The sequence below is a fragment of the Gymnodraco acuticeps genome, unplaced genomic scaffold, assembly GCF_902827175.1.
Source record: "Gymnodraco acuticeps unplaced genomic scaffold, fGymAcu1.1, whole genome shotgun sequence".
In the NCBI taxonomy this organism is placed as follows: Eukaryota; Metazoa; Chordata; class Actinopteri; order Perciformes; family Bathydraconidae; genus Gymnodraco; species Gymnodraco acuticeps.
In genome coordinates, this window is record NW_022991169.1 from 155093 (window position 1) to 180376 (window position 25284).

The following is a 25284-nucleotide window of genomic DNA, read 5'->3' on the forward strand; positions in this document are numbered from 1 at the left end:
ACACACACACACACACACACACACACACACACACACACACACACACACACACACACACACACACACACACACACACACACACACACACACACACACACACACACACACACACACATACACACACACACACACTCTCACACGCACACCCACGGCAATTGATTAAATATGTACTTGAATCGATGTTGTGCCATCTAAAAGTGTGTGTGTGTGTTCATCAAAAAGCATGTAGATATGTGGCAGGTGTGTGTACATAAGAAAAAGCATGTATTGATGCAACTGTTGTGTGTGCATGTGTTAACGAGTGTGATAGACATGATATTTGTGAATCTCACTGCAAAAAAAATATAATCTAGCTAATGACATCCACAGCACAAACACTCATCATCAACTTCACTGCACTCCAAAAATAGTGATTATAAAGTAGCCGCATGCCAACCATGCAGACTGTAGTATCCCTCCACTGCACTACAACAGGAGATAGAAAACCATTCCTAACAATGCATTGTTTGGGGGGCACAGGTGTCCCCTTTTCGCCATGCAGGTTACAAATATACATCTGTGAGACTCAATTAATTTAAATGAATATTATTTCTAATTGAAGCTTTAATGGCACAGCTGAAATTAGAGCCAAATAACAGGTAAGAGATCTGTATCAGTTTCTATGTCACCGTGGAAACTGATGGAGCTGACGGTGATGAGGGAGACATGATGTGTAGGCTATTCTCCTCTGGGAATGAGTCATAGTAATGAAGTCATTAAGACATAGATGGAGGTGAGCATGGAGATGAAAAACAGCGGGGGAAAGGAGGAGAAAGAAGGACAGGAGACAGAGAGGAGATTCATGCTGTCAATCACTCTTCAGACCCTAAGAAGCTCTGCAGTGAGACGCAGACCTCTTGTCTAGGTGTTGGCTGATGGATGGAGAGTTGGATCAGTGGACGTGTAGAGATGACACAAAGAGGCTTAAACATAAAGGCAGTGAGTCAGTGTGGAGCGGCTCTGTGATGATGCAGTAAGCCGGCTGTACGTCTGAGGAGCCATCTTATACAAAACTGTAATGTGAGCCAAGTGTGCACTACGGAAAGGATAACATACAACATATTAAAAAAAAAAAACACATAGCAAATATTGCAAAAACTAAAACAAAAGAACCAAATGTAATTATTATTATTGGGGCTAAAGCACCAGGCATGTTGACCTTTTCTCCAGTGTATGCTGATTGTTTTCAGTTATGCTGACCTGCTAAATATAAGGCTGCTCATGTAAATAATGTATATGTCTACAAGAAAATATGTAAGCGTATTAGAGTTTTTTTCTTGTTTCGTTTGCTTATACTGCACGTAGACATATGATTTTATACTCTGAACAGAGTGCATCTGCTTAATGAGATAACACGATAAATAAAAATGTACAACAAAAAAAGATATGAGGCTACAGCCAGCAGCCATGAGCTTAGCTTAGCATAAGAGGGGAAGCAGGGGGAGTAATAAAACCCGCTCTCTGACATCTGATATCTTGTTAGATTAATCAGTTGTGGTTTTATAGGGGTTATGGGGCGGACTATAACTTGACCTGCTCTCTTTCTTTGTGCTAAGCCGCCTCCTGGCTAAAGCTTCATATTTAACAGAACAGACGGATAGAGAATATGTCAAGAAAGCAAGTAAGCATATTCCCCAAAAATGTCCATCAAGTATCTCTGTGAGAGGGCCATGAGAGGTTCACAGGCTGCAGTGTGGCCTGCAGTGTGCAGAAAAGTGCAACGGCCCTAAACACTAGCAACAGGAGAAACGCATGCACTTTAAAAAACGATGCAAATTTAAAAACACAAAAGTGCCCAAACACATGCAAATGAAGAAACATCTTTCCCAATTTGACAACACATGCTCAGTGTTTAAAAAAAGTGCTGCATAAACGAAAAAGTGCAAGTAAAAAACACTGTCATTTTTTTTATTTGCAGCGTTCTTTTACTTGTAGCGCTTTTTTATGAAATGGGCAAAATACTCCCTCTCCTCATTAGAGTAGATGCTCTTCATGCTTTAGCCTGATCAGATGGGTGCATGTTTGTCCACGCCAAGTGCTGCTTTAAGAAGATTTCCTGACAGAAATCCTCCCTGATACTGATGAGAGTGCCCCACACCAAAGGAAAGATGAATGGGCCTATGTAGAGATGGAGGAGGGAGGGATGAATAGAGAAAGGAAGCAGGCTACGTGAATCACACTCATAACGTTCACTCTCCTATCTTCATTTGGTCAGTGAGGATAAATCTCTGTGGCAGCTCTGAAATCCACTCTGCAGGCTTCATGGCGATTGGCTTTAAATATTCCATGCTGACTGATGGAAGGCTGATGGGAACCGGTTGGTTCAGGTTGGAGAGAATGAGGGGAGTAATGAGGTCACAGGGTCTCACTGAGGTAATGAGGGCATTTCACTAAGTCTGCTTTAACAAGGTGTTCATTCATCTGCCTGCCTTCATAGGTGGAGGGTGTGCACAGGACTTAATGTTCATAGGGAGGTGGATAAAGGATAACAGGCTTACAGCACTGCTTACTAACTTGTTTCATATTAATGTCATGGCAACAGTCAACAAAACTCTAATATAATATTCAGAATTTCTAGTCTGCTCTACTACCAAGCTCCTGAAAACTCCCAAGACATAACGAGTGTTGTGATACTGTGACAACCATCAATCCTGACCAGGTCTGTCATTAGCTCATTTCGATTGGACATTGCGTTGGAAGTAATAACGAGGTTACAATAAGAACAACACACTGAATGAATAATGAAAGAATGTGGTGTCTGGTTTCACTGTCGGTGTGTTTCCTCCTTTATGAAAGCCAGTTAGATTCTTTTAACATGTAACATAACAGGATATTACACACAAACAAGTCACACAACACACACACACTCAAAATGAGCACAATGCATTTCCTGGTAGTAATCGAGGGACAATATAATCAACGGAAGTAAAACCAAGCTGTTTCTTCAGAAAGCACAGCCACACATTATGTAAAGGGACCCTATGATGCTCATTACTGTTCCTCTACTGTGACATGTGTCCACTCTTTAACGTTCAAACAGCTCTTTATTGTTCTCACACTGCCTGTGCTGCAGCACCTCTTTTCACCCTCTGTCTGAAACCAGAGCCCAGTCTGCTCTGATTGGTTAGCTGGCCGGCTCTGTTGTGATTGGTCAACAGCTTAGACATGTCCCGCCCCTTAGCACGTACAATGTGTTTGAGCCCTAGCCAAATAAAGACGCGAGTGTTACATAGTGATGTCACTATGTTATGGTAGCAATCAAAGCCTTTAGCCTTTTTAGAGTCCTATAAAGGTTTTCACACAAACCTATGAACACACTACAGGAGAGGGAAAACGCCAAAAAGCAGAATAGGGCTCCATTAAACTCCATCAATGTTAAGTTTCAGTGTTTTGATTAGCGCAGTTGAATGTGTGTGTATATGTATAAAGTAGTTGAGGAATGTCAAACTTTTGGCCATACATCAGTGCTGAAAAAATCTGATGAAACTTTTGTATCGTTCTAAGTAATTTGTGTTTATTGTACACATGGGTTGGATGGCATTCCAAGAACTAGACGCACCACAGAGCCACTTCTTTCCCTTGATAAACAAAGTTCGGTGTGTGTGTCTGTATGTGCCAATCACCTAATTACAGGAAACACTTCAGAGTGAGCCTGTTTATTCCTACAGGCCTCGGTGTAGATAAAGCAGCAGCCAAGCAGCATTTGATCAGCTCGACCTCAACTCACATCTTTCATGCTAAAAGATGGGTGGAGTGGGTCGCTCGCTTCCTCTCAGAGCTTTATCAGCCCCTTTAAGTAAACTGTTAAAAAGGAGGGGGGGGGGGAATAAATGGAAAAGCAGAATGTTATAGGTAAGATATAGCAACGTTTCTTCCTGCATCTTAATTTTAAATGCTGTCGATTTGGGAGAAAGAAAGAAAGCAGCCAATTAAAAGGAGACCAAAGAGATGACAGGATGAGAACAAGAGCGATCGAAGAGAGGAGAGGATGACATCTGGATGATCTGCAGTGAGAAGTAGTTCAGTGTCACAGAGATGTCCCCATGGAGGACAGTCCTCTCTCCGGAGGCTGGGTGGAGCGTGAAGCTTCACCCTCTCATGGAGATAAACTGAACCAACTCATGGGACGGCTTATCCCACCTCACCAGATCTCACTGAGGATTGGAGGTTTATCCGTCATCAAAGAGGAAGCTCCAACTCACTCCGGAGTAGGATCAAATAAAAGCCACGCGGTTAATATTTAGATAAAGGTCTGAATAAAGCAGTTTCATGTTTGCCTACCAACCATTCTGTGATGTGTCACAGAAGCTTGGGAATGTCCATAGTCTCAGAAATACAGTTTGAGACGGAGGTACTACACTGAAGAACTGAAACGCTGACTTTAATTAAAGGTATTACGTCACCAGATTTCACTATGTATTAGGTTGACAGCAATAATATTAAATAACATGTTATTTATTTAAATAAAAAATATTAAGTTCATCTTAATATTATTTCTTTCAACTTACCTAACACGGTAATGTGAAATTTGATGAAATATAACACTTAATTAAAGTCAAGTTGATTGTGGCTGCTTGTTGCCAATTCTGTTGAGCTCCCTCAATAAACAACTTCCAATTTACCAATTTCCAACTGGTTCTTTGTTACTTTCCACTTTCCACGAGCCGGAACGTAACATCAGTGTTGCAGTTTTTTCAGTGTATTGACTCAGACAATGTAGCTTGGACGTGCTAAAATGCTAACTCATATGAGGGTTTAGGACTCATTCCTGCACCACTTTATTACTACAAAAACGTACATGGTGTTCGTGCCTGTTAAGCGCACATCGTTCACATTTTGATTTAACTGTCCAGCTCACAATTGTACTTTAGGCTTGTTTTACAGCCCACCTGTCCAAGCACTCGTAATTTATAATGTAGAGTTGTTATTTTATATGCTGTTCATGAGTTAAACTTTCATGATAACAGAAAACCATTTTATATTGAGCACTGAATTATTGAATCAGACCTAACATCACACATTCACCGCTAACACACACAGAATACGCCTTTACTCTCAACCTTCACCACACACGTGGAAACATGTGCATACAGTGTGTGAATATCTAATAGCACAGCATAGAACACCTCACAAAGGGGTTTACTATATGGTGGTAGACATCATTAAATGCAGTTTCACCCTTGATGTCTGCTTGAAAATAATTCAGTGCCATCTATTTTATTCTTCCCTCACAAATATACTCTCCTCACAAAACAAACAATGCAAATGTAATCTCATTAAAGTGAGAATATCACTCTAATGTGTTTTCTGACTCTTACTATTGACACACACACACACACACACACACACACACACACACACACACACACACACACACACACACACACACACACACACACACACACACACACACACACACACACACACACACACACACACTCAGCTCCTCGTTCACAGAGGGCTGAGGGCCAGAGAGCGAGGCAGAGCTCATCATCTGATAACTGTGATATAGTCGTTCTCTGCAGTATAATTAAAGCAGAGACACAGCGCTGGCACTCGAGGAGAGGAGAGTGTGTCATCTTGTCCTTGAGCTGCAGAACCAGCCACTCATCAGCTGGATACACTGAGAGAGGGGGGGGGGGGGGCATCTGCTTGATTGGGGAAACAAGGACTGTGAGGCCACAAGGGTCAGCAGTGTGTGTTTGTAGCTTTATAGTTAAAACTAAAATGCACACGTTTAGTTTTTTTACATTTTGTAGTTTATACCTACAATGCACACACACATTGAAATGAGTCTTGTGCTTTACTATCTGAATGAATCATTTACAATGATTAGAACATGAATATCTGTGTTATTTGACTGTTTCCTTCAATGGGTGAAGGTCCTGCTGTCCTTGACATTAATGTGTGCTGCATGAGTTGCCTTCTTGAACTGCCTGGACCAGGCCTCGAATAAAGGTATTTTCAAGTGCCTGTGTGCTGCATTTGGGTCCATCCGTTACACCCTGTCAACTGGGCCACAGCGCTGAAACAACAAAGTAAGAGATCATCTGAGCGATATATTTATTTGCGAACATATTTTCTTGTTAAATGTCCTGAGTCTAATCGGCTATACCAGAGTTCGTTAACTGGTGTGATATTATACACCGTGCCACTCATAATACAATGCAATACAATCAACAGATGGATTGGCACCAATTATGTGCAGATAGTCAAGCTTTGAGATGATTCATCCTAATGACTTTGAGATTTTTTAAGTATGACACAGAGTCATTAGTCTTGTTTGCTTCCATTAGCTGTGTGTAACAGACATAGCTGCTACAACTGTTAGTACTGGTGGTAAGCAGGCCAAATGACTATCCCAAAAGAGAAGAGTATACAAACAAACTATATTTCTAACAGCAGCATGCACTATGCATGCATGGCTATGTTAACATAATCACACATCATACTAAACTGTTGACATGGTTCCTGGCCAACAGACATGCTCAATGGCTGAGAAAGACAGTTCTATAATACTTTGTGCTATCTCTGTTCTCATATCCTGATGCAGCAGAGTTCAGGCACCAGAGTGATGCACGGGTTTCTGATAGCAGCTGAGCCTTTAGCAAGAACAAAGACTTTGGTTAATTGGAGCTGCCGTCCATCTGATCCAGACACCATGAGAACTTCTGGAGACAGAATTACTGAGAAAGTCAATTGAGAGAGCACACATCCAACAGATCAGTCTTATCAGCTGACAGAAACAATGGCACCTCATCTCAAACCCAGCTTATTTAAATTAGCCAGCGATGGCTCTAACGCAATGGTAACTTTGTTCTGATTCCGATGATACAACGTGGGACCGGACAATCCAAAAACAAAACAAAAACCACATCATGTACAACAAATTAGAGGCAGCATCACTGCCCTAAGCACACACACGCACACGCACACACACACACACACACACACACAACACACACACACACACACACACACACAACACACACACACACACACACACACACACACACACACACACACACACACACACACACACACACACACACACACACACACACACACACACACACACACACACACACACTTCACACACACACACACACACACACACACACACACACACACACACACACACACACACACACACACACACTTCCTCTGCATTGTGTGGACCATGGCAGGGAGGAAAAAGCTGTGCTGGCTGATAGCTGTGATGTCCATGATTAGTGTGTTTTCTTGGTAGGTAGTGTTAAAGTGAAGTCCAGCAGTCGGGTCAGACAGGAAGTAACCCACACTGAATCACTAGCAGCCTTTAACACACTGAGTACTCCCACATTTGAATCCTGACTCACTGACAAATTCTAAACCCATGACGAATACACGTCATTAATGTAAGTTCCCTGTTCCAAGAATAAATACAGTTGTATGACCTGTATGGGTTTTTTGTTGCCTATTTACATCAGTAATGAAAATGAATAACACGCAGATTGAAGGTGGATTAATTAAACTCAATTCATAGTACACAAACTCGCATCCTTGTGATGAATACATTTCCTTCGATTTTGACTTCAGATGCATCCTTGTGTGAACTCTTACCTGTGCTCCTGTGTTTCAAACATATTCCTGTTGCTGCCTTAACATCTCGATTATCCTCTGTGGATCAATAACGTTTTATCTTGTCTTATTTTTGAAAAAATATATATTATAATCTGATCTGAGACATGCTGTTACTTAAAACAAATGATGAATGTTTAAACTCTATGCTGACATCAGTGGCAAAGTCATGACTCATGGAGGACATGGACATGGCTTTGGAGCAATGTAGCTACATTTACTACATATTCAAAATTAGTGTCCAGCCAATTCATCTCTAACCTGAAATAGATCGCATGTCGATGTGATAACACAAGATTGGTTGTAGAACAATAATTGAAAGTCAAGCTACATTCCAGAACCATTGGCTGGTTGATGTTAAATGCACAGTGGCGACTGGTCATTATGGGCAGGTGGGGCACAGCCCCACCTAGTGTCAGCAGAAAGTATTACAAATAATGATTACCAAAAAATGCAAAAAATACATAAAAAAATATATTAAATATATTTTAAGATCAAGTTTAATCATCTGATTCGTCTGTACATTACTGTTTTAGTCTGTGTTCTTCTAATTAGTGTCTACAGTGTGTGCCTATTGAGCTGTTTAGAGCCATGTGGGACAAAACCCGATCATGCCCCTCCCTCTCACTGTCTACGTGAACGGTGACTGTAAAAACTACACTGCGCATGCTAAGAATATTTTCCTATTTAATGTGTGTGGTAAAAAAATAATGACCATAGGGGCACTGAGCTGCCATCCCCACCATACGTCATCTCACATCATTCAGAGCTGATTGGCTGTAAGTACGTGTGCCGCGAAAAGTGTGGTGTGTGAAGAGGAGACGAGAGAGCTGCAGTGACGCGTTTTAAAACCAGGAAGTAAGCTGCGCATGGCTTCCCTCCACAAAAAAGCAATGAGATTTCTCCATAGGATTTTAGAAAATAGCTCCAAATAAGATCTGTGGGAAACGTACCTGTTAGATAAATGTACGTTTTGTTCAGCCGGATAATATCCACATGTCTACCCTACTTTTATAATTTTCGAATCATAAATCTATATTAGATTAGATTAGATTTATGATAGACTTTTGAAACTACAAGAACATAAGGAGGACTTTTACAAAAAAGTAATAAAGATTTTTGTCCAGAAGGATAGGCAAATGGACTTCATCTTCAAGTCAAGGTAAGACCACAATTTTATTGAAAATGGGATCTTACTAAGAGAGAACAATTCAATATGTAAATGATCAAATTACATTTTTAGGGTATCCTTCTGTTGAACTGTCTGTTTAAAATTAATTGAAGCATCAGACAAAAAAAGCTTTTGAAAATAATATTATATTTTGATTTAGGTCAAAATATAATATTTGTAAACCTGAAGAGTCGGTGCCAGTGCCTCACCAGCCATGAACCTCACTGCACGTCACTGCAGAAGCTTATATATAGACATCTAAGTTTTTTGTGCCCCACCACTTCTGTACATATAGAAACGCCACTGTAAATGCATGCTGGGATGTTTGTCTACTACATGGTCGAACAAGCCTACATGTTCCACGGATGAATTGGATGCTACACAGCACATAATAAAGCAAGAGTAACAACTCATTGATGGTTTGGCCTTTATGTGACCTGTGACCTCCATGTGGGACCTCCTGCAGCATCAAGGTCATTTTGATAAGGCAGCATTTCTTACAACTATTCAAAATCTGGGCAGCAGAACACAGAAAGGACAAAACAGTGAGAAGAGGCTGGATATGACTTTTAGTTTCAAACCATAGAGCATGTTAAACCCCCCCCCCCCCCCCACACACCACACACACACACACACACACACACACACACACACACACACACACACACACACACACATACACACACACACACACACACACACACACATACACACACACACACACACACACACGCACACGCACACGCACACAAGGGGTTTGACATGTAAACCCAACTGCCATTCTTCAGGGATCTGGGTATGATGTCTCCACTTTAATCAAAAGACAGGAATCATTTTGGTCTGACGTGACTCTGCTGGGTCAGAAAAGATGGGCAGAGATGTGCTGTCTCCAGTGGCTGATTGTGTGTGTGTGTGTGTGTGTGTGTGTGTGTGTGTGTGTGTGTGTGTGTGTGTGTGTGTGTGTGTGTGTGTGTGTGTGTGGGTGTGTGTGTGTGGGTGTGTGTGTGTGTGTGTGTGTGTGTGTGTGTGTTTGTGCGTGTGAGTGTGTGTGTCAGTGGATGCCATTACAGAGATGTGCTGTCTCCAGTGGCTGATTGTGTGTGTGTGTGTGTGTGTGTGTGTGTGTGTGTGTGTGTGTGTGTGTGTTTGTGCGTGTGAGTGTGTGTGTCAGTGGATGCCATTACAGAGATGTGCTGGCATGGTTGACAGGCAGTTATGTGAAGCCAGGTGAGATGATATTCTGCTGGGGATGAGTAACGAGGGATAAATGGATAAATGCAGTGTGTTTCTATAATGTAGCATGTGTTGTGTATGTGTGTTTAGTTGCTGTGTTGTCCCGGGATCACGCTTGATCCATAATGCATTGCTGCTGCTGCCGGTTGAGCGCAGAGCTCTGAGCCGACATAAAGCCAGGCCGAGGTAAAACTGATTAGGTACGGTGATAATCACATTAACGATCATTTTAACTCAACCTATAATCTGACAAAATGCTTTCATCGGGAACAATCTCAGAGAGGCAGAGGACTTGAAGCAAGCCTGCAGGCTGTGGAGCACTACACTTTCAAGACGGAAAAGAAGACCTTGGTTTGTGGAAGATGAAAGTAGTCTTCCTGGCACTGAGGGAGTGGACGACGGCCATCATAACGCCATTTGGTCCTCCCATGATGCAATGCACACGCTGCATTGGGCCCGCCTCCTCTCTCTCAGAACTAGCAGGAGCAGATGTTGATGTTTGGATGTTTTTATCAAAGTGTGTAACTAATCCACCTGCCTGATCCTCTGAGTGAATGAGCAGCAGAGACGCTGTCACATATGGTTCTAACATCTTCATTGGCTTTTTTCTCACAGTTCATCTCACTTCTGAAAGCTTCCTCGTATTAGAACTAGCTCCAGGTCTTTTCTTTGTGCTTTTTGAGGTTACATATCTTTTAGGATGTAACTTTTTAAACAGGTTTCTCCATAACTGAGAACCTAGTGTTGCTCACCCTTGAAAAGGCAGGAAGGAGAGGAGGATGGAGCTTGGAATCACAGATAAGGGAGTCAGAGGCATTCATCTTGTTTTGACACAGAGTCTGATAACGTATAGGATCAGGAGGGAGAGGCTGTCTGCCGTGTAGCAATGCTAATATAAGATGTCAGACAACTTAACATGCTAATTTAACCTCAAATGCTAATGAAGGAAGAATGAGGGGGAAACTTTCTCTCTCGGGAGGCTTTTTGCCAGCAATAGGCCTACAGAAACACACGCCAGTGTATTTTCTGCATTACATCGTTAATGGTACAAAAGCAGTCACGAGTTGTGAAATGACACAGAGCAAGGGCTGGATTAAATGATGTTCTCAGGAAGTGTGGTAGATTAAATATGACACACACACACACACACACACACACACACACACACACACACACACACACACACACACACACACTGCAAGTGAGGGACTGTTGCTTTGGATGGAGCAGTTCCTGCAGTTAGCACTTTACCCTAGCTTCCAGTCTCTAAGCTAAACTCTGCTGAGCTAAGAAGCTGTGCTTGCTTTGGCTTCATACTTAAAGAAAACATAATGAGAAGTAACATTCTTCTCATGTAAGTTGCTCTTTGCAGGATAGCATTAGCGTCAGCCAAATGAAGTTTAACTGAATGTTAATATCCAAAATATATAAAAGGCTGATTTGAAATGACAGAAATCACTCCTTTTTTTCAAAATCAACCTATTATAATATTGAAATAGTTATTGCTACATAGAAATATGTGATTGGCTCATTGTAGTTTATGATAAAACGTTCTAAAAAACAATATTCTGACGGCGGCTGATGAAGGTCTGTGACAGTACATCTGCTGTGATATCAGCACAGCGCACAGTTCTTTTGTTTTCCTCTGACTTTTTGCCTTGTCATCATCAACCTGTTGAAGAGTTTTGGATGTGCATCCTACAATCTGCATGACTTCCCTAAACAAGGCATTGGCATAAACAGAGTGGTACACTGCTGATAAACATTTAGTTGCTAAACTGTACATCTATCACGTCACCAAACCGCACTATGGCGCCCTCTGCATCCTCTGATAACATCCTGTCTTTCCTTCTCTGAGAAGACGTTGCATATCCTAATTAGCGAGCTTATGATTCCACAGAGAGCGTGTGGGCGTGGGGGCATCAAAAACAAACAAAAGAGCTCTCAGAGGCGAGGAAGTGACAGCAAAGTTCACAGTCCCCAGAGGAAGTGCTTATTTTACTTTGGTCTCTGATATCCCCTCCAGCCTCAGTACTATGGAAAATGTCCCTTTTTTGTCCGCAGTAAATGTACACTAACTGTGATAATAGGAACAAAAGTAAAAACCACCTAAAGAGGAAGCTATGAAATAAGTGCGGTGGGATATTTGTTAAGTATGAGTCTCAAGAGACAGAGAGAGAGCAAAGGAGAGGCAGAACTCATGACAAGCTATCACAGAGCTATAGATGGAGAACTCAGAGAGTCTCTGATAAAGCTGAATCTACAGTGCTGCTCAGTGTCAACTCTCTGGGCACAGGGCACTGTAATGAATAACTTGATTTCAAATATATTTTTTAAGGAATAGCCTGTGTTATTATTGCCAACTTGTTAAGTCTTATTAAAGACTGGGATACATGTGTTGTTTATTGTCATATCAATGCAACTGTGTCTTTGGAAGTGACAGTTAATGAATGAAACAGACACATTCAGTCTGTGAGCAAAACAGGAAACCCGTCTTGAAACTCAAAAGTATTCTCAACTCAAGGCAAACAGTGTTTATTTGACTTCATTGATAGTGACTGCAAAGTAGGTTTAATGAACATTGCAATATATATTGCAGTACATTTAAGGTACTTGTGTGAAAGCTACAAAATACAGAAAATGCTGCAAAATATAAATGCAGTGAGGCACTGCTACTGTTACTCAAGTAAATGATTGAAGCATTTTATAGTTAGACAATTCCCAAATGTTTCAGGATAATACATGACTTTTCCTGTCCTGAAACAGTAGATCAGGCTTTACAGTTACTGACGTCATCAGTGTGTGCAGTGGATTTTGTGGTTGTCACAAATCATTTGGTCAATAAACATAAAGCTTATCTGTGTTGACTGTTTGAAGTCAAGAGTCAAACACAGTTTGTCCTTCAGTGACTGAGTTCAGGGCGTCATAATGAGTGCTCCTGGCATAATGTATGGAAAATGTATTATAATAATAGCAATTGTGCCACATAATGATATGGTTGCATTTAGTTGGTGTGGCATGCAGGGGGCTGGGTCAGTCACAGGAGTTTGTGAAAACAGTAATGGGATGAACCCCTGGGAGAGAGCCTATATTTATGCTGTAATTATTGCCTTTACTGGAGAGAATATAATGATCTCACTACAGCCCCCATCACTCACATGAAGCACACATTATCACACTAATAATAATTTTCACAAAAGTGACCTCTATATCAGTACATCTCAACACTTTGTGGGATATATCCTCTTGCTGCTCACAATGAATGGACATCCCCACACATCCCAGCACTGTTGCATTTAATGTGTATTTAATGTGATTTCATTGTAGCACCCTAGCTAGGTCGTTTTCAAAAATTATAAAATCTTTAAAACATTGATATATCAATACATGTGTTTAAATGCATGCATAATGTGTGAATGTCCTGCACTGCCATTCATATATTTAACCTTCCATACTTTTAACGTATTCCAGAGGCCCTGTTTTCCCCCAACCCAGTCTCACTGCATTTCATGTTATAGTCACGACATTTAATCTATTGATTCGTGTTCATCAACACGATTTTCCCCTTTTCTTCGTGTCACACAGAACGATTTTCAAAGCAATGTATTTCTATTGGTAGTATGTTTCGTGCCTGCAGCACGTCTTTTTGTCCGTTCGGGTCTTGGAAGACCGGAAGCTGTGTGGTTCATAAAAACATGTTCTTACTCAATATCAAGCCACGATTTTATTTGAAATCGTATAATGTCGGACTTTTTTTGTCGTCTGTGAGGAAAATAAATGGGGCTCAGAGCCTCAGAATACTGAAATCTGTATTTTTTAAAATCTTTTTTTCCTTCTAATTTGTTATTCTTTTCAAAATAACACAGTGTTATTTACTCACCAATAACACACCATTATCCTTGTTTTTATTTATTTGTTTTATTCCATAATCTCGGGCTTTTTTAGCGTCCGTCAGGAACTGAATTTCAAAATAAAAATAACCGGAAACAGACGTAGGCCTATAAGGGACATTTCGAGCGTCATTGCGATACACTGCCACTGAACTGATTACCCAAGATCCTCAGCTATGGTTTAAGCTCGCTGATTGGATGTTTTAGCCGCAATGCATGTAGGGATATGGTGTTCATGCCATATCAAAAAGAAAATAATACTTTATTCCGAGTGTTTTTGCTTTTCTCTTTGAAAGTCATCACATAACGGCATTGTAATACACGGTTCGGCTGCATTACATATTACAGATCTGCCGTAGGTCTTTATTTATAGAGCCCTGATGAGAAGACCTTTGGAAAAACTGGATCATAAATATATCAGCAATTAAACAACATCTTCAATTTCTCTTCACACAATACGTCTACGATAGAAATATAGAATATAAAAAATCAAGACGATACTATAAGTGATCTCTACAATAAAACAGTTTAGTGCAGAATGTACAAAGATATTAATAGGAGGATGTGCAAAACAGAAAAACGAATTAACCTTTATTTAAACATTAAATAATACTTTAGAGTAAGGTCTTCTTTCAAATAAGAAAAAAGCTTTGGGGGTATCGATCTACAGATAAATATTAAGCCTGACAAAGTATTTAACGTCTAATATATTGCTTTCCTGCAATGTTAACTATGTTGAAGCACTTATTTTAAATGATATTATACATATGAATTATACTCTTATGTATGTAGATAGTATAAGAAATGTGCAGAATTTGACAGTTTAATGGTGGAGGTATACACACATATTGATAGATGTCTTGTAATGCACTGTTGAGGAACCTGCGACCCAAGTTTTTCATTCATCAGTAGAGACGTCCCATAGAACATTTTGCGAAACACAATAGCCAGCATGTGTACTGGGGGGGCGTTCGATTCCAGTTTTGGATAGTCTGGCGTGGTTTTGTTCCATTTCCGTTTCCATTGATAGCTCCGCCCCTTCGCTCCAACCCTCCTCCCTCCTCCCTCCCCCCACATCTACAGGTGAAAATTACTTTAGCGACACATTCATCGCAAGAAGTGTAGCAAAAGTCAAGGCCGCAGATTCGTCGATGTATACTGCCACAGAGCAGATTCGTCAAGTTGTAATGACTGATTTGAGAGGTTGTAATAACCAAGTTGCAGTTGTAATGGACTTCAAATTTGGTTCACAGATGCGTGGATATTTTATACAAGTGTAAATGTATGCACACTATCTCAGATTTGTTGTCTGCAATTGCTTACATCAGGTTTTACAAGCTCTCACATTTTGCACCATATCTACCTTCATACTAAAGGACCCTGACCAAGCGTCGCTATTGGACTATCAGGGAGTGAGACTGTGTTGGTAGATACAACATAAAAGCATGTGGACAGAGGTGTGGGAGCTCTTCATCTCGTCTCAGCTGCACTCACAGCTGATTGGGTTGGATGGCGGAGCAGCGAGGTGCTAAGCCTCAGCACTGCTAATCGTATCAGTGTTCAAAGGCAGTGCTAAAGGTAAGGCTCCCTGAAGACACACACACATCTGGTGCTGGGTGGAGGGGTGGTAGCAGCAGACGGACAGGGAGTCAGGCATACAGGCTATGTTTGACATCCACCACATGTTATAATGAAACCTTGCTACCAGCTATAAATAAAAAGTGACTGAGAGTAAACATGTCACTGACGGAAATCAAACTGACGATGAGAAATATTAGCTGCTCTGTTGTAAAGCGTTTCAATCATCAAGCCAGCTGTCAGTCCGTCATCAGGAGACTAGCTTTAATAAGATCACATGAGAGGAGATGAAATGAGTTTTATGGTAGACAGTGCGACCACCATCGAAGAGACACAGATTTTGTCACTACCATTTAATGTAATACAGCAAGTTTAAGAAACCGTGGTGGACACACTGTCGGATCAACAGTGAATCATAGAGCTGCTGGCATGGAGTCTGAAAACATTTGATTGCTATAATCTATGCCACAGGAAAAAGGGCTGCACCTCAGCCTGTACCCTTGTTCCCTATATCACCACTAACCAGGAATTTAACTACACTGAAAAAAAAAGAAGTGCAGCAACAGTTTTTCCCCCAAAAATGTACAGTTTTTTATTGTATTTCATAATTACAGGAAATCATATTAAAATTACAAGAATAAAAGGTTTATTGAAATGTGTGATGTATTTTAACTAGGACTATCAGTCGATTAAAATATTTAATCGCGATTAATCGCATGATTGTCCATAGTTAATCGCGATTAATCGCGAATTAATCACACATTTTTTGTCTGTTCTAAATGTACCTTAGAGGAATATTTTTCAAGTTTTTAATACTCTTATCAACATATGAGTGGACAAATATGCTTTATGCAAATGTTTATTATCATTTGAACAATGACAAATATTCTCATGAATATTAAACACAGCAACCTCTGAACATTACAAATATTCGCCTCAATTCAACCTGGAACCTCTCTCATACAATAATACAAAGTGTGTGTGTGTGTGTGTGTGTGTGTGTGTGTGTGTGTGTGTGTGTGTGTGTGTGTGTGTGTGTGTGGACCCTGTGATGGATCGTTGGACTTATGTGCAACTCAAGGCTAGAACGGGAGCTGCCTGGACGCTGCAATCATGTTGTGCGCACTATCCGTGCTGAGTGTGCTGACTTTTCGTACAATGTCCCACTGTCTGGCTTCCTGCATAAAGTCAAGTGCTCGGCGCAGTTGTCGGCGAAATGTCTGATCACTACACTCCTCTGTTTTCATTGAAACAGCTTCTTATATCCTTTAGCGCAGCTAGCTAGCACCAGATGCTAACAACAACAATACACGTAAGGTGTGCGCGTTCTCGCTCGCTCGCGCCACACATACACACACCCTCCCGATGGCCAGTCGGTGCCTGCCGGTGAGCGTGGAAGTGTGGTCTGCCGCAAGCGGACGGCAGGAGAAGGGCTGTGAGCATCAGCTTGTAGATGGTATTTTAAACTCGATGCGCTCTGAAACTACGGGGCGGCCGAGGACAAAAGATACACATGCGTTAATCGCGTTAAAATAATTAGTGGCGTTAATCTTTTTTGCGTTAACGCGTTAACTTGACAGCCCTAATTTTTACAAAAAAAGCTGTAGAAATGGAATACATTATTTATCTGTTTTTTAGCTGTTTTTAAAACTAACAAAACTAACCGTAAAAATAAATGATTTTCTGTTGGCAAAATTAGCTGAATTTTCTGTAATTTTACAAAAACATACTTTTGTTATGGCTATATCACTGTCAAATACATAAGAAATACTGTTAATACTCATTTAAAAAATATATAATTGCAAGAAAATATATGAGTAAAGAAAGAAATATTTTTGTAATGTTGCTTAATTTAACCACTACTTTACATTGATAAACTGAAAAATCACAGGTATTGACTATCCTATTATAGTAAAACAACTACATTTTTAACATATTTTGACTTGTATTACTTTTTGAGGATTGAATTGTTAAATATGTGAATTTCAGGTTATAAAAACTGTGTAAAACCATAGAGTTAAATACAACAAAATAAAGTTGACTGTTATTAACATGTTGGGTGCCAATTCCTACCAGAGCACAATACAGATATACAATGATGCTAGGGGAAAATACAAAAGCATTGCACACAATTTAAACCAATCAATGTTGTGTAATTAACAAGGATAATCTGGTGTTTTTTAGTCGATGAGTAGTGCAGATATCACTGTAAAATCAATCGACAGTAAGGGGATACTTACTTCCGGGTGTACAATTCTCCGTTATCCAATGGGAATGGACGCTCACATTGCCTTTAAGGGCAGTCGACACAAACGAACGCCGTGCTTCCATGAGCGTCCATAGAAGCATATGGACATCCCGGAAAGCTGAAAATGGACGCTAAGGGCCCCCCCCTTGCGTTGAAAATGGACGCTAAGGCCCCCCCCCCTTGCGTTGGAAAAAGCCGACAGGGGACTTGACATAAAGTCAACATAGGCCGACCTGGGAGTGAGGATGTGTTGGATTATGCAGAGCTGCGTGTCGACTCGTCAGCAGCAGCTGATCTCTCTCTCCAGTTAGACTTTACTCGCGTTTATGTCCATATCGATCAGATCTGACTAGTTCTAGTTAATGATAGGACTACCTGCTTATTAAAAGACACCTAAACAATAAGCGTCACTATGCAACCGGGTGAGGCCGCAAAGTATAGCGCAGCATTATGCATTTGTTTACATGCCCACCGGAACCCCTAGGCATTACCAACAGATCAACGCACCCATACAGGACATCTATTTCTCCATATTAAGTGTTAGACATTATAATTGACTATTCTTGTCTGTCACATACTCTTTTGTCTGTCACATAAGTGGCGCAAGTTGCACAACTGATGCGGTATTGCGCTAAACGGAAATTATTTTGACCGGAGAGATTTAGATTTACCGGTCTTCAGCATATTTTACCGGTCATAGTCCGGTAATTACCGGCTAACAGGAACTCTGCATAACCCACAAGTAACAGCCATAGACTGTGGGTTATATAGGAGACATTTGTCTATGCCCTACTAGCTCATAATAATAAAAGTAATTTTCTGTATTTTAGATTTTCTTTATCATTTTTTAAAGATAATTATTCTGTTTTCTAGAGGTGTATGATTCTATATTCTAACAAATAATATATGTTAAGAGAAAAATATGGTGGTAAGGTACGTTTTTTTCCTTTTTTTAACGGACATTTTCTGGCGCCCCCGTCGCCGTTTTTGTACAATTTTTCTTTTTTACAATTTTTTTTTTACAGTGTAGAGTACAGTATGTGCAAAGGCATCAGAAAATACTATTGTCGGGAGTGGAATTTAATCGTAGCTTAGCATTTTGCTATACACCTTCTTAACACTAGAACTGCCAACGGGTACATTTGACCTGCAGCTGTTTCTTGATTGTATGTAACTTTTTTTCAATAAAATATTCAAGTCTCCCAGTCCGTGACTTTTCCTGAAATTGTGTTATGTACAGTAGCACTCTCTTTTGTTAAAAAATGCCAATATGAAGTCAGATTGAAAAAATGGCCCAAAGAATGGCCATTTATACCCATTAGCGCCAGCGGGTAATATTTACCTTATAGAAAATGCAGTGATTTTCGCGCTATTGATCTCGCGCGAAAACATAAACATGACCTGTTGCTATAGCAACGCCTGTTGTTTACTGCGGTTCCTTATAGATAGAGAGATAGATAGATAGATAGATAGATAGATAGATAGATAGATAGATAGATAGATAGATAGATAGATAGATAGATAGATAGATAGATAGATAGATAGATAGATAGAGAGAGAGAGAGAGAGAGAGAGAGAGATATGTATAGATCGATCGATTGTTAGTTATAGATAGAGAGACACTTTTAGCGATATTTTATACTTCATGCTATCTGCCCACTAGATATCATATGAAAGCTGAGAGTCCACAGATTCTATTGGTATAAGTGTCATCAATGTGCGATCAAAACTCACAGTTAACCCTGTGTTCTAGTATGATAAATAAAATAACATTGTACCTTGAAAATCAATGCATTCTAATAGCAGGTACATTTTACCCGTTGGTGGTTTTAGGTATACGGCGACCCCTGGCGGTTCTAGTGTTAAGTGTGTTTTTATGGCACAGAAACTCATAGTCATTCAAAAATATACTTACATTATTATGGTGGGGGATCTTTTTAGGATCTGTAGCAACGTTTTGTATTTTAAGTCACTAGAAATGGACGTGTGTCCCAGGGCATCTCAGCAGCTATTTTGAAACACATTCCGCCTGTAATAAATATATTGCCATTTTGATACAAATTAATTGTTCAGCCCTGATCTAAGGTCAGACTTTGACACAAAGGGTTAGAAGCTCAACTGTGATTTAAAATTGAAGCATTTCAGAAGCGGAGCGTCTTGCCTGCCGGCTCGCAGTTTTTGTTGATTTGGGCATATTTCCTGGACAGGCTACTTTGTACAGACACAGTTAATAATAATAATAATAATAATAATAATAATAATAATATTCCAGTTATAAACGACATGAATCAAAGATGTGTTGCTGTATTTTAGTGGTAAAAAAATGCATTCATCAACATAATTCTATATATATATAATTTACACAGTGCCTGTGAACGCTGGCATTTCTCCTCCTACTTGAAAGACTACGGAGGGATAGGGTCTGCAAAATTAGTTTGTGTGTATATATGCTATATATGCTCTGACCGTTCCACTTCCTGCCTGCCTGACATTACCTTACGGCTGTGTCGCGTCAAAAATAGGATTCATCCTAATTTTGGGACGCTTCTGAGCCGTAACGCGCCGCGTGTGGTGGAATAGCACCCATTGACTAGAGTGGCTTCGATCTTTGCGAACGCTGCGGCGCAGCAAAACGCGGCCGTAACACAACGCAGACGGACCCGGTGGAAATTAGGGGTAAGTGATTGATGAATCACACCAATCACTGGGCTCTGGTTTCAGACAGAGGGTGAAAAGAGGTGCTGCAGCACAGGCAGTATGAGAAAAATAATGAGCTTTTTGAACATTGACCTGTTAAACCCCCTCAGGCTCGAAAATGACATTCCCAGAACAAATTACCATAACTTCACTTCTAAAAGGGGTAAATTAATAATCTTTTTTCTCAAAGCAATGATACACCTGTGAGTTGGATGTAGAAAAGTCAGAATCAATATTGTTTTATTTTAAAGTGTGTGTGTGTGTGTGTGTGTCACTGGCTTTTGTTTTCAGAAGATATTATGATAGTGACGTTCGTTCCGGTGCACCCCGACAGCATTTAGCACTACATCGAGATTAAGATTAAACTCATTTATTTTGGGAACACCCACATATATGGAGTTAGCCAGATGTGTGTAAATTACTGTTCATGGTCATTTGAAAACAAATGCCGTTGTCGGACAGACACAAACACACCGAACACACACACAGAGCTGAGCTGAGCAGAGCACTACACACACACACATCATGCGCCTTGGTGACCGGACATCTCCTTCATAAAACGAGTAATAGGGGGAATAATCGGGCAGTTCGATGTGTGTAGAGGTGTGTGTGTGTGTGTGTGTGTTGTGTGTGTGTGTGTGTGTGTGTGTGTGTGTGTGTGTGTGTGTGTGTGTGTGTGTGTGTGTGTGTGTGTGTGTGTGTGTGTGTGTGTGTGTGTGGTTAACACATAGCAGCCTGCAGTCACTCTTAAGCTGTTCTGATGAAGGTAAACACAGTGAAGGCGGTGCGTAAAAAGGCACAGCTCTCGGTGCGCTGGTGCTGCACTTCTCAGAGGTGGAGTTACACGTCCCGCTGCCTCCTGATGCTGCAGCCATTTCATGAAGGGAAGGAGGTTTTCCTTCTATAAAACAACTGCGGGCAGCAGATACCGTGAGAGTCCCGGACATGAATTCATACAGTAGATCAAGGCAGACTGGTTTACAGACTCTCCTGTTTTGCCAATCCGGTGCTTAAACAAATAGCTCTACACCCCTGGCCGACATGTCCTTAAAATGAAGTCCGAGTTTGAAATATATCTCAAATAATGTATGCACTGCCATTTCCCCACATAAACATAACAGTCTGCAATGAAACAGTCATCTCCTGTGCGCTCCTCTTGGCACACCGGTAACTTTCTCGTGCGCAGTGGCGGCGCCAGGGTATGGCTGGGGTAGGCTACAGCCATACCAAGAAATGGCTTAGCCCTACCTTAGCACGACCATGAAAAATTATGGTCATTTTCTTAATCTCTTTCATTTTTTGTAAAGCACTTTGAATTGCCTTGTGTTGAAAAGTGCTATATAAATAAACTTGCCTTGCCTTGCCTTGCCTTGCCTTGCCTTGCCTTGCCTTGCCTTGCCTTAAATTAAGCATGTTGAGAACACGGATTGCGAAAATCTACCGGTCGTGTCCACAACACACAAACTGATCCTGCTGTAACAACAAGTGCACGTTACTGACGCAATATGGTTGAGACCATTCGGGCTTATGCTAGAGGGGTGCAAGGAATAGTCTGAGTAGTGAGGGAGTTGTATACACTAAAGGTGTGGACATTCTCTCGCGTTATAATATCAGCGCGGCCGCGGTCAGATCAAAATGCATCCGAATGCAATTTGAATAGATCTACATGCATTACTGATATGTCACGTTCACAGTGAAAAGTCCCCAAACTCGCGCCGAGTAAATTGTACAGACAGCACAACTTCTAGGATTAATTGTATATTTCGGATGGATAGATTTGTTCTTAAACGCCCTCGCATTGAGGTACAAATCGAACAGGTGCCAGAGTCACACGACCCACCTGAAGAGGATGCCAGCCAGCGGGGACCCGATGGGAGAGGCCAGAGGTGGCGAAGATGATGAAAAATGTCGAGCAGGAAGCCGCTAACGTTAGCGACATCAGCCAAGGACCTGAGGCTGCTAGCGACATTAGCCAAGGACCCGGAAATGGACCAAAACGTCCAATTTGAAAAAATTATCCGTCAAGACGGATTGGAAGCCAGCAACGGTCTTTTAATTGGGCCTGGTTTGACACATAAAGCTGGGTCGAATATTCAGTTGAAACTGACTCAGTGTTTTGCTTTGCCTGACGTCATTTTTTGGGTGCTGGGAAGCGATTCCATTCCGAGCCTGCCAATGGATTTAAAAACTGGAAAAATGCAACAGGTGCTTTCAAAAAACACAACGGGAGTGCAGCACACAGGTTTGCCATGGAGGCATGGGCTGAATTTAAACAGACAATGAAAGATGGCTCAAGACTGGGAAACATGATTGATGCAGGTCATTTAAAACTAGTGAAAGAAACCCGTGAGTACATGAAGGCTGTGGTGATGTCCTTACGTTATACTGCATGTCAAGACATTGCACAGCGAGGTCACCGGGAGCAGGAGGGTGAGGAGAACTCGGTTAACAGGGGAAACTTCCGAGAGCTGCTACACTTAATTGGTGAATTTGACGTGACTGTAGCAATGAAACTGAACGACAATCCTCAAAATGCTAAATATACACATCAAAACCTCCAAAACGAGATTTTCCAGATAATGGCAGATATGGTCCGAAGTGAAATAAGTGCAGAAATTAGGGAAGCTGAATGTTTCGCCCTAATGGTTGACGAAACCAAAGATGTCAGTAAAAGCGAGCAACTGTCTATCGTTGTACGTTATATAAAAGGAGAACAAGTGCGTGAAGAATTCCTGCACTTCAGACGCACAGAGGGCCTGGACGCCGACTCGCTCCTCAGTACCATCAAACAGACGCTCAGCCAATGCAACATCGACCCACACATGTGTGTTGGACAGTGTTACGATGGGGCTGCTGTCATGTTGGGATGCAAGAACGGAGTACAGCAGAAGTTTAAAAAGGAGGTGCCAAATGCTTTGTATATCCACTGCCATGCATACAGATTAAACCTCGTGTTGGTTGATGTGGTCCGCAACGTTGAAGCAGCAGCCTACTTTTTTGAAACTGTACAAATGCTGTACAACTTCTTCGCCAACTCAGTCGCCCATGATATTTTCATCAAGAAACAGAGATAAATGGAGCCAACTTCACAACCAGTTAAACTTAAGAACCGGAAACACGCTGGTCATGTCAATATACAGCGCTGGTGGCTATCCGCAAATCACTGCCTGCAGTAAAGGCAACATTTACAGAGATCATGTCTCAGCCCAATGCGCGGAGGAAAACGGAGGCCAGAGCGGTGAGTGGACTAATTGATGAGCAGTTTGTCTTGCTTCTTACGCTTTTCGAGGATCTTTCCCGTGTCACAAAATTCATGTCTGACCAGCTCCAATCTCCCAGCCTTGAGCTGTCCTCCGCAATGGACTTGGCTGATTCGGTCATAGCGACACTGACAGACAGACGTGCAGAGGAGTCATGGAGGGAAATTCGGGACAGAGCAAGCGACCTGTGCACCAAAGCCAATGTAAATCACAACGAGACACCCAAAAGGAGACAGGCACACCCTCCTCGAAATCTACAGGAGTTTGTTGTGGAAGCCCAAATCGAACGCACACCAGCTACATCCCTAGATGCGCTGCGCACAGAGTGTTTCTACCCGGTAATTGACAGACTTGTGGTTGAAATGAGAAGACGTTTCTCAACCGAGGCCGGTGGTGTCCTATCCGGAGTCTCTGCACTCAGCCCCAAACATGCATCCTTCTTAGACAATAAATGTCTGCAACCCATGGCCAAGTTCTATGGAGTGACGGAAGAGAACCTGACCCCAGAGCTACACCAGGTTAAGCGCCTACTGGAAAGAAAGAAACAACAGGGACATGAACTGAAGGACACAGCGGAATTTCTGGCTTTAATGCGACCCTACAAGGATGCCTTTACGGATTTACACAGACTCATATGCATTTCCCTGACTCTGCCTGTGACCTCTGCTGGCTGCGAACGCAGCTTTTCCTGTCTCCGTTGCATCAAGAATTATCTAAGAAATAGCAGTGGTGATGCACGGAACAGCAACCTGGGCCTGCTGGCTATCAATAAGCAGAGGAGTAAGGCACTGGATGTCCAGCGTGTCATTTACATTTTCGCTTCCAATCACAACAACCGGCGGATCGTGCTGCTTTGAGAACGTCAATAGTGAGTTTTGAATATATTTTGTAATAATGGGTAATTTGAAAAAGTGTTTTGTATGACAATAGAGACACAAGCCACCTGTTGTGTGCTGTGTCTGTCTCTCTCTGTTTACCTGTGTCTCTCTCTCTCTCCCTCTCTCTTTCCCTCTTTCTCTCTCTCTCTCCCTCTCCGTGTCAATTCTATATGCCAACTTTTCTTGTTTCTTCCGCTGCGTAGCATGTTGTAACAACGTGGAATTAGCAGAATAGGCTATTGTATTGTTTAACTCACACCTGTTGCTCTCGATGTAATTTAGCAGATAAAAGGAGACTAATAAAAGCTAATAAAAGCCTCACGCGTGGCGTTTCACTGTCAAGGGGTGCGATATAGCGTGTATGTAATTACATTACAAACACTGACTTGAGCCCCACCACTGTATGGGTTAGCCCTACCATAGATTACCCAACAAAAATACTCTGGCGCCGCCACTGCTCGTGCGAACGAGAGGCTGAGACCTGCTGAGCTGCCGAATCCCTCGGAACACCATAAAAGCAATTTTCAACTGTTTTCTGGTGGAAGTTTACCTAGGCTACTGGATGAAATAATATGACTGGTATAGGTGTGAAAATTAAACACTTATTGAAAAAAACATTATGATAAATATAATTTTATATATTTATAATTCTGCAAATATTACGATAAAC

At 41.4% G+C, this 25284-nt stretch overlaps 1 protein-coding gene across 1 annotated transcript in view; it reads right to left on the reverse strand.

The window, feature by feature from the left end:
• esama (endothelial cell adhesion molecule a) overlaps positions 1-25284 on the reverse strand; it is an 84146-nt gene that overhangs the window by 11271 nt on the left and 47591 nt on the right. The gene's annotated exons all lie outside the window — the stretch shown is intronic.